This window comes from Apium graveolens, chromosome 2 (assembly GCF_009905375.1).
Source record: "Apium graveolens cultivar Ventura chromosome 2, ASM990537v1, whole genome shotgun sequence".
Classification (NCBI taxonomy): domain Eukaryota; kingdom Viridiplantae; phylum Streptophyta; class Magnoliopsida; order Apiales; family Apiaceae; genus Apium; species Apium graveolens.
In genome coordinates, this window is record NC_133648.1 from 34,937,715 (window position 1) to 34,947,561 (window position 9,847).

Consider the following 9,847-nt stretch of genomic DNA (forward strand, 5'->3'; position numbering starts at 1 on the left):
TATTTGTTTTGGTTTGGGCAAAAGTCAATGTTTTGTTGATAAATCTACATCAGTAGTTACAAAATCGCAAAACAAGGTATAAGTTCTTCTTCTTTTCCAGAATTTTATATTTGTCACATATTATAGATTTGTTATTCATATATGTTGATAAAATTTGTATTTCTTATAGGAGATGGAGAAGGTTGATGTTACTCTTTGTTTGAACTTTTTTTTGTGTTCTGTTGATTGTCTTCTTAATCAGTACTATATGATTCTTCTCAAACTATTTTACATATACATGTATTTACTTCCTTTTATCCTAATTTTTTTGTGCTTAATTTGTTCATCATGTTGGATGAAGATGATTTTTAATATTTCATTTTATGCTGTTACATTTTCCCTTCTCATTTGTTATCTTTAACTTTTATGGGTCTTTTTATTTAATATTATGCACAATTTTAAGTGTTTGAACTAATTGTTTAACTATGTTTTCGTTTGGATTCATGCAAGAATTAAGGTTTTTGCATATGATTTAGGAGGAATGCATACAAGGTGTTTGATTTATATTTTCAGTGATTCATTGATTTTATGATAGTTGATAAATGATACGGACATGTATTAATTTTACATTTTATGTATTAATTTTTCTATTTTGATAATTATTGCATAATGTTTTTATAAATATAAGCCTTTACATATTGCCTTAAAAAAGGAGATAATAATTTGTTTGTGCATCTAACGGAGGGGAAAACGAGTCGGTCTCTTTGTTTTTTCAATTTTTAGATGTTGGAACATATTTTGTCGTATATATGATCCGCATCTACTTCGTATGTCATTGTTTGTGCATCTACCGGAGGGGAAAGAGAGCTGGAGGGTAACTTTAACGATAATTTAATAGTGATATTGATGGAGGAGATGGCTTTAACAGTTGCTTTGCCATTTATATTAAGTAATTTGATATGTGATAATATAACTACTGGCATTGATATTATTAAGCTCAAGTTGATGACGGACTAAACGTCATTTTTTGGAGTGTATCATGGTCATGGAGGCTCGCAGGTAGCTCTCCCTGTCTCCTTCCCTTATAGTTCTTCCTTTACGGATCTATATGTTAATCAGTTTTTGTATTTAAATTTTGTAAGTTCTTTTTAGGAAATATTTAATTTTGAATTGGGTATGAACTTTCAGGTTGCAAACTATTGACATGAGCGATTTCATATTGCCAGAAGTTATCATGTCCCTACAGTTTTCAGTACGCCATCTACTGGTAATTTTAATTTACATATTTTGCGCACATCATATTATCAGAGGATTTTTTTGTCAATAAAATGGTAGGATATGACCATGTTATATAATACTATTAGTATATATGTAATAGAACATATGTGTGTTCTGAGTTTGTCCAGTTACCTGTTAAGATTGCTAAGATTTAATTTTTTTTATTTACCATAATATTTCAGCAAATACCAACATTAGCTCTCAAAGTTCCTTGCGATCTACTGAATTTTCTCAACGCAGTGTAACAGGAAATATACCAAATTACACAAGTTACCTAATTCAGATTTTTTTTTTCATTTTTTAAGTTCAATTTATATTTTTTAATAGTTGTGAAGCAGTTATTGGGTACATTTTACTTCACACTTATCACGTGTATCATCCTTTTTTTTTATTGGAGTTTCTGATCTTCCATACGCTCTTGGAAAATATACTCACTCCATCACAAAGAAAACTAAATGGAGTTGATTTTACGCAGACATTAAGGACATAGCCATCAGGTTAATAATTCATATTTAACAACTAAGTTATCATTAATATACCAAACTTGGCTAGACTTAACACTAATTCGGCCGTTGTTGTTATTTTTTTAGGTGTTGGAGCGCAAAGTCCATACTCACGAATCATACAAAATAGTCCACCTTTAAAAAACAAAAGTGTACGTTATCAGCTTCCTGCATCAAGTATGACTCCACATAATATTTATATAATATAGGCTGAGCAACAAATAGAATACGATACTTTCAATAAAGGTAATTTTTGATATTTTAAAAATGTGCAGATACTTAGTTATTAATGAATCTTCCATGGGAAGACAGAGGTCTGCAACATTTTCCAACGTATAATTTTAGTAGCAAAAAAAACACGAGTTGATCCCCGCATCTTAGACAATCCTGAAGCAGCAAAGAGAAAGAAAATGCAGTCAATCGTTACTGTTACGTTGCCCAGTACTGACACATTGATGGCAAAATTCGAGGTACTATACTGAATCCTATCAAACTGTAATCATCTAAGTTAGTACGAGTATCATAATTTGGAAATGGTTGCCTAATTCCTGTTTTTTAATAATTTTCAGCATGATTTTTGGAGTATTCAGGTTATTTATTCATCTATGAATATATGTCACGATTAAGGAAGTATATGATGGTTACTGTGCTTATTTGTATTCTCTAAATAACATGATCAACCGCTTTTAGAGTAGGAGACTATGTCATTTTTGGTGAAGGGTGGCTGTGTCTGGTCAAGTCTCCATTGTATCCAATATATGCATATATAATTGTTGGTTAGCTTTGAATCATTTACTTACAGATTTTCCTTTCAAGTTAGCAGACTAAGTTTTCGTTGGTTTAAAAGTAGATGTGCAATTTGAATATGAAATAATAGGTAGATATCAAGGATGAGGATCATTGGCTCAGTAACCAACTCAACAATCCACTATTGACATAATTAAGCATTTTGAGAAGTTACAGGTGTGGCGAGCTGCTAATATAACAAACTATGAAGACTATTAATGTCTAAAAAAAAGGTCGCTTCCTTGCTGCTTAAGTTTTATTATTTAGAACTGGATCAAACTACAACAATTACATATCTTGGTATTGAATACATGGAGTGCATTTTATGCATCTTAATATTTTTAGCATTTCTATTTATCGATATTTGCCATTTTAGTTCTTTACCAAATTTTTGTTGTTCAGTCTATGTGCTTGCTTCTCATGTACAGGAAAAAAACTAAGAAGTGCATTAGAATAATGTGACGTGTTATTCTCCAGAATATTTCGAACCATAATCTCCAGAAGATTATCAAAAAAGAGATTGCAAGTCTGGTGGATGCATCCAGATGAAGCCAATGCAGTGTTCCAATGTTGATTTTCCCATGTCTGGAATTTCTATGACGATAGATTCCCCTGACAACAATCGTTACCATTCCAATTCTCATATGCAGTTCAGTGGCTTATTTCTTTTGAAAAATTTGGAGGAAAAAGCATAATAAAAAAAGTTAAATGTTAGAATTATATTGGAATTCAAATGTCCTGTTTTCCTTACAATTTCCTGGCCAGTATCTCATTATTTTCATTTAAGAGACTTCCAGATCAACCCATTCCAATCGGTTTATACCGGATACAAATAACAAAACACGCAATTGCTCTAATTTAGAAAGTACATGCAGCAGCCTCTTCTTTACAAAACTTTCCATTTTTAAATTTTCAAGATTATGCAAATATTCTTTCATTATAGTTTATATGGGCATCCGAAATAAGGTATCAAATTCATCTAATATCTCATTCTCTGCATTCAATTTAAATCATAGTATAACCTCTGTATAACTGCTCATGATCATTCTAATTTTCATTAAAGGTGGTAATGACAAGCTTCTTTAGTGTTGACTTCTATCAGGTTGCTCAAGGTGTTTTCATGTATTCGACTTTCTTTGTTGATAAATATTAAGTGACTTAGATTATTTGGAAGAAATCCATGCTCCAATATTTGCCGATTTTTAGTAGCAGGGATTTAAATAGCCTAAGCATTAGAAAACAACAAAGAGTTATCATATTTGCAGGAGGTGAGTACCTTCTTTTAGAAATTCTAATTCACATTTAATATTCTTGGCGATTTATTATTACCCATAAGTTTCTTGAAATACTTGGTGGAAGGAGTATGTAGAGTTTTTATAACTTTTGGATTTTTTCTAATAATATTCTAACTTATGGTCAATGATCTGGAAGGTTTTTTTTAGTGTATTCTTCTTAATACTATATCATTATCTTTGTTCATTGCAGTGGGTTTTCATGATGATGCATGGACTTCTATTGAAACTGAGGGTCAAGAAGCAAATATAACGTCTCCTTTTATGTTAGCCTTCCTTTTGAATAATGTGATCAATATCATTCATGTTTTCAGGACCAAGTTCTTAGTAATCTATAATATTGGAAATGTCTCTTTGTAGTTGACAGATGATTGATACAATAATTTCTTAAAATTAAAGCATCTTTTGATCAATTTACACCTGATGTATTGGTCTAGAGACTGAACCATGATGTTTTTGGCTAAAGACTGTCAAATGCTTTTTACATGAGTTTTAGGTCTAATGTCTCTTAAAGATAAACTAAAGGCCTGTTTCACTTTTTTGTAATTTTTGATCATGAACCATATTAATTTGAAATATAGTGGGGTATGTAGTCGCTGCCATGGTTTCTTTTAAAACCTTATTTAGATTTAATAGTTCAATGTATAATTTAAAGTTATATTATTATCATCGTAGAAAAAATTTAATTGTTTTCTCAATTATCAATCTTTTAATCAGGCCATGACCAAAATAAAAAAGAAATCTTTAAATCAAGATTATAACTAAACTTTGATACTTTAATGTCAATTTATTCTAATTTCCTAATTATTTATTTATTTACTCTCTTTTTATTGGCACAGATTTTTAGTTCATATGTCAATTATATATATATATTTTAGTGACAGTGGACTGGTATCTCACCTAAGTTAGAACTAAACTTATAAACTCACATTCAATAAATATTAAATTAAATTCATTAATTAATTAATTTCAAAAATTTTGAGGTATTTTTTCAAAAAAAGTGAATACAGTTTTAACATCAAGTAGTTGTATCCCAAATATTAAAATATTAAAAATATGTACTATATGATAAATAAATACTAATTAATATTGTATATTAATAAAAAAATCCATGCGCGAAAGCACTTCCAATATATTTGTTAATATTAAAAAAGTACAATATTATTAAAATCTAAAATTAAGAATAATAATTTAAAATTAGTTTGGTATATGACAAGAAATTCACGTGTTACACTATTGTTACACTGGATTTTAAAGCTAAGCAGTCACTTTCTTCTCTTTGCGATGAATGTTGCCCTGATCAGTAGGTGTAGGTGGGTGTATTTATGTTACACAGATTTGGGAGTTTAAAGCTAACTAGTTTCTTTCCTCATGCAGGGAGAATTTTCATAGACTTAATTTAATTTTTAGAAAAAAATATGTTTTGACAACTCACAATACTTGAAATGTATTATTTTGATACTGATTTATTATTTTAAAGACAAAATTTGTTCAAGGTTCGTTTTTTACAAAATTATTATTATTCTTTAAATTTTGCTATCACCATTTTTATATAACTATATTTTTATTAATATAAATATTTACAAATTAAATCTTCAAGAAACCAAAACAGGTATGATCTCTTTTGATTTTTCTAATGATATACGGATAATACCTATTTTTTTTTTTTTTGCTAAATGGATAATACCTATTTTACTTAGACTAAACTAAAATTTTGAAAATAATTCATCATTTTTTCATAGTAATTTCAATAAAAAATACAAATTACTTTGTAAAAATATCTAGGAAACTATCTCTTTCTTTATTCAGAAAAGTTTAAAAATATTTATATTAAATTTCCGTTTGCGAAGCACGCGCTATATTATTAGTGTTTGTATAAATATTCTTAATCTACATTTATAATTTGAAATTCAAAAAGCAAGCTATCTATCAATGGAAAAATATTTTAGACTAATCAATCATGTATGATTTGCTCTTTTATTTGTTATATTTTTAAATTTTGAATTTCATACTTATCTATAGAAACTATCACTCCTTGATTTGTAAATTGAGTTATATTATATTGATATATACACGTCAGTTATTTTTCTTCTCTCAAATTTCAAATCTCGGAATCTTTTGCAGGTTATATGTAGATTTTAATTGAGTTTCATTTGTTAATGCAACACAATGAACAAACAGGTTAGTACATCATATTTCTTCTTTTTTCGTTTCTGTTTTAATTCGTCTCTACACTCCTTTCTTTATGTAATTTTAGTGTTATGTTTTGTATTTATATTATGTTTGTACTATTTCCAAGCATTGTTGGGTTAAGAATCCTTAGAGGCCTGTAAAGAATTTTGTTGTTATTTTGGTATTGCTGATAAAGGCATTGCACTTGGATAATTGGGCTTTTTGGCCTTTTTATTAGCTAGCTCAGGGGACCATGTTCCGGGAAATCTATGTTCTTGGCCATGATTGGTAATTTTGTCATGTTTTTCCATTTCATATAATTTTTTTGCACATATGCACACATGCTATTGCTTGGTTTCCAATTGATCTTTATTATTATATTTTTTATAACAATGAACCAATAAAGGTCATCCAATCTACATAAACAATATTAAAATCTCAAATATTGAATGAATTAATGAAAATCTCCAAAAATTTAAAAAAGACATAATGTGATATTTATGTTATATTTTTATGCATTTCAAAATATATGCATACACAATTTACATTTTCGAAAAATTATATTTATCTGCATTTCAAAATCATTGTTATATTTTATGTAATTTTAAATTTTTTTTACAGCAAACTATGTCGAGAAAAGAAATATTTTAATTTTATAATATTTTTTCAAATAATTAATTATATAATGCTTAAAATAGGAGGTGTCAATGTAAGGTGGATATGAGTAATATTAAAATGAATTTTTAACATAAAAAATTCTGTTAGAAAAATAATTTTAATGCAGTGATGTTTATTTTTGTAAATTGTATACATCAAATATAACATAGTGGTTGTCAATTAATATATTGAACTAAATTGTAAATCAAAATTCAGCTATTTTGAATATACCTATATAATTTTCATTTGTCTATAGTATATATTTACCTTTTGACAATTAATGTAATTTTTGTAATTTTAATTTTTTTTTTACATCAAACTGTGTCGAGAAAATAAATATTTTGATTTTATTATATTTTTTTTGAATAATTAATTTTATAATGTTTAAAATTGGAGGTGTGAGTTTAAGGTGGCTATCAGTAATATTAAAATTAATTTTTAACAAAAAGTTTTTGTTGCAAAATAATTTTAATGCACTAATATATACTTTTGTAAATTGTATACATCAAATATAACATAATAATTGTCAAAAAACATATTTTTAAAATAACTTATGTAGAGTATATATATTTACTTTTCAAAGTTTAAAGTGCGAGGTGTCGACGCCGGGTGATATTGAACTAAATTGTATATCAAAATTCAGCTATTTTGAATATAACTATATAATTTTCATTTGTCTATAGTATATATTTACCTTTTGACAATTAATGTAGTTTTTGTAATTTTAAATTTTTTTACATCAAACTGTGTCGAGAAAAGAAATATTTTAATTTGATTATCTCTTTTTGAATAATTAATTTTATAATGTTCAAAAATTAGAAGTGTCCGTTTAAGTGGCTATCAGTAATATTAAAATGATTTTTTAATAAAAGGTTTTCGTTGCAAAATAAATTTAATGCACTAATATTTTACTTTTGCAAATTGTATACAAATTGTATACATCAAATCTAACATAGTGGTTGTCAATTAACATATTTTAAAATAACTTATTTAGAGTATTTACATTTATTTTCAAAGTTTAAAGTGCTAGGTGTGCGAAACCGAGTAATATTGAACAAAATTATATATCAAAATTCAGTTATTTTGAATATAACTATATAGTTTTCATTTGTCTATAGTATATATTTACCACTTGACAATTAATATAATTTATGTAATTTTAAATACTTTACATCAAACTGTGTCGGGAAAAAAATATTTTAACTTTATTATCTTTTTTTAAAGAATTAATTGTATAATGTTCAAAATTGGAGGTGTCAGTTTAAGGTGGCTATTAGTAATATTAAAATGAATTTTTAATAAAAAGTTTTCGTTGAAAAAAATTTTAATGCACTAATATATACTTTTGCAAATTATATACATCAAATATAACATAATAGTTGTCAATTAACATATTTTAAAATAACTTATGTAGAGTATTTATATTTATTTTTTCAAAGTTTAAAGTGCGAAGTGTCGCCGTAAGGCGACGCTGAGTGATATTGAACTACATTGTATATCAAAATTCAGCTACTTGAATATAACTATATAATTTTCATTTGTCTATAGTATATATTTACCCTATTTGACAATTAATGTAAGTTTTGTAATTTTAAATTTTTTACATCAAACTGTGTCGAGAAAAGAAATATTTTAATTTTATTATCTTTTTTTTGAATAATTAATTTTATAATATTTAAAATTGGAAGTGTCAGTTTAAGGTGGTTATGAGTAATATTAAAATAATTATTTAATAAAAAGTTTTCATTGCAAAATAATATTAATGCACTAATGTTTTACTTTTGCAAATTGTATACATCAAATATAACATAGTGATTGTCAATTAATGTATTTTAAAATAACTTATGTAGAGTATTTACATTTATTTTCAAAGTTTAAAGTGCGAGTTGTCGCCGTAAGGCGATGCCGAGTAATATTGAACTAAATTGTATATCAAAATTCAGCTTTTTTGAATATAACTATATAATTTTCATTTGTATATAGTATATATTTACCTTTTGACAATCAAGGTAATTTATGTAATTTTAAATTTTTTTACATCAAACTGTGTCGAGAAAAGAAATATTTTAATTTTTTTATCTTTTTTTGAAAAAATAATTTTATAATGTTTTAAATTGGTGGTATCAATTTAAGGTGGCTATCCTCTTAAAGACTATGGTTATCTCTCACATTATAAGGTTTTTCCATATGCTATTTCTAAATAATAATATCTACTTTATTATTTAGGCCTAAGCTCTTTGTGTAAATTTTTCTACTAATATGTATGTGTCCACATGGTTTGTTTACATCAATAGTTGTTACTTACATATTTGCTGAAGGTTACATAATATTATTACCTTTATCCCGGTGTCTATGAATTAAGGGTTTAGGTTGAAAGATAGTTTTTCATAGCATAATTGTTGAATCATTTTCGGGGAAGTTATTTAAGGAGCTACTGGACCAGTCAAGGGAAAAGGTACAAATTTACATCTTCAATAGTTTGCATCAAGAAAAGAAAGTAATGTTGGAGAATCAAAATTTGTGTCGACTGGTATTTCAACCATCATTATAGTACTTCTATGTCATGTGTGTCGTTTTCAAACCCGAATAGCATTTGATAACGTCATATTTTTTGTTAGAGCCCTCATCTCCCTTTATAATCTAACTAAAGTAGGTTATAAGGTAAATATCTAAAATAAGTGCATATACTACATCCGTTTATGTAGATATTTGGTTATTGTTGCAATTTCGTCAATATTATTTTGTGTATGATGCTTCATGCACGGGTAATCTTAGATTTATGTGAAAAGTTTAAACATGATATCGGTTTTAAGCATGTTGAAGGGGATTTTGACTCACAACAAGAAAATAATTATCAAAATAACTTGGTAATCATCACACGCTGCTCAAGCATAGGGGAGTAAAAAAATGTGGTATCACTGATACACATACTATATTAATTTTTTATTATTTATTCTTCTATTTCTTTTTATTTTGACATTATTAGTGGCAAGTTTAAATACAACATATCTTATAAATATTTCAGAATTTAATTTTTTTAAGTGGAACTAATGAATATGCTTTCTATCCGGGTGATTATGCTATCGATGTGCGCATTTTTATACCTATATCACTTTCATCACCCTCAAATGCAAGTTACGCGTGACCGGTTATATTGTTACATTTCTTACTGTGTTAGAC

General features: G+C 26.9%; 1 long non-coding RNA gene across 1 annotated transcript; it reads left to right on the forward strand.

Annotated features, from left to right (window-relative positions):
• Positions 1-731: 731 nt before the first annotated feature.
• Positions 732-2,224, forward strand: LOC141705898 (uncharacterized). Its single transcript, XR_012568528.1, has 5 exons — positions 732-1,038; positions 1,168-1,246; positions 1,655-1,754; positions 1,848-1,912; positions 2,036-2,224. It is a non-coding gene; the product is annotated as an uncharacterized LOC141705898 (long non-coding RNA).
• The last annotated feature ends 7,623 nt before the right edge of the window (positions 2,225-9,847 follow it).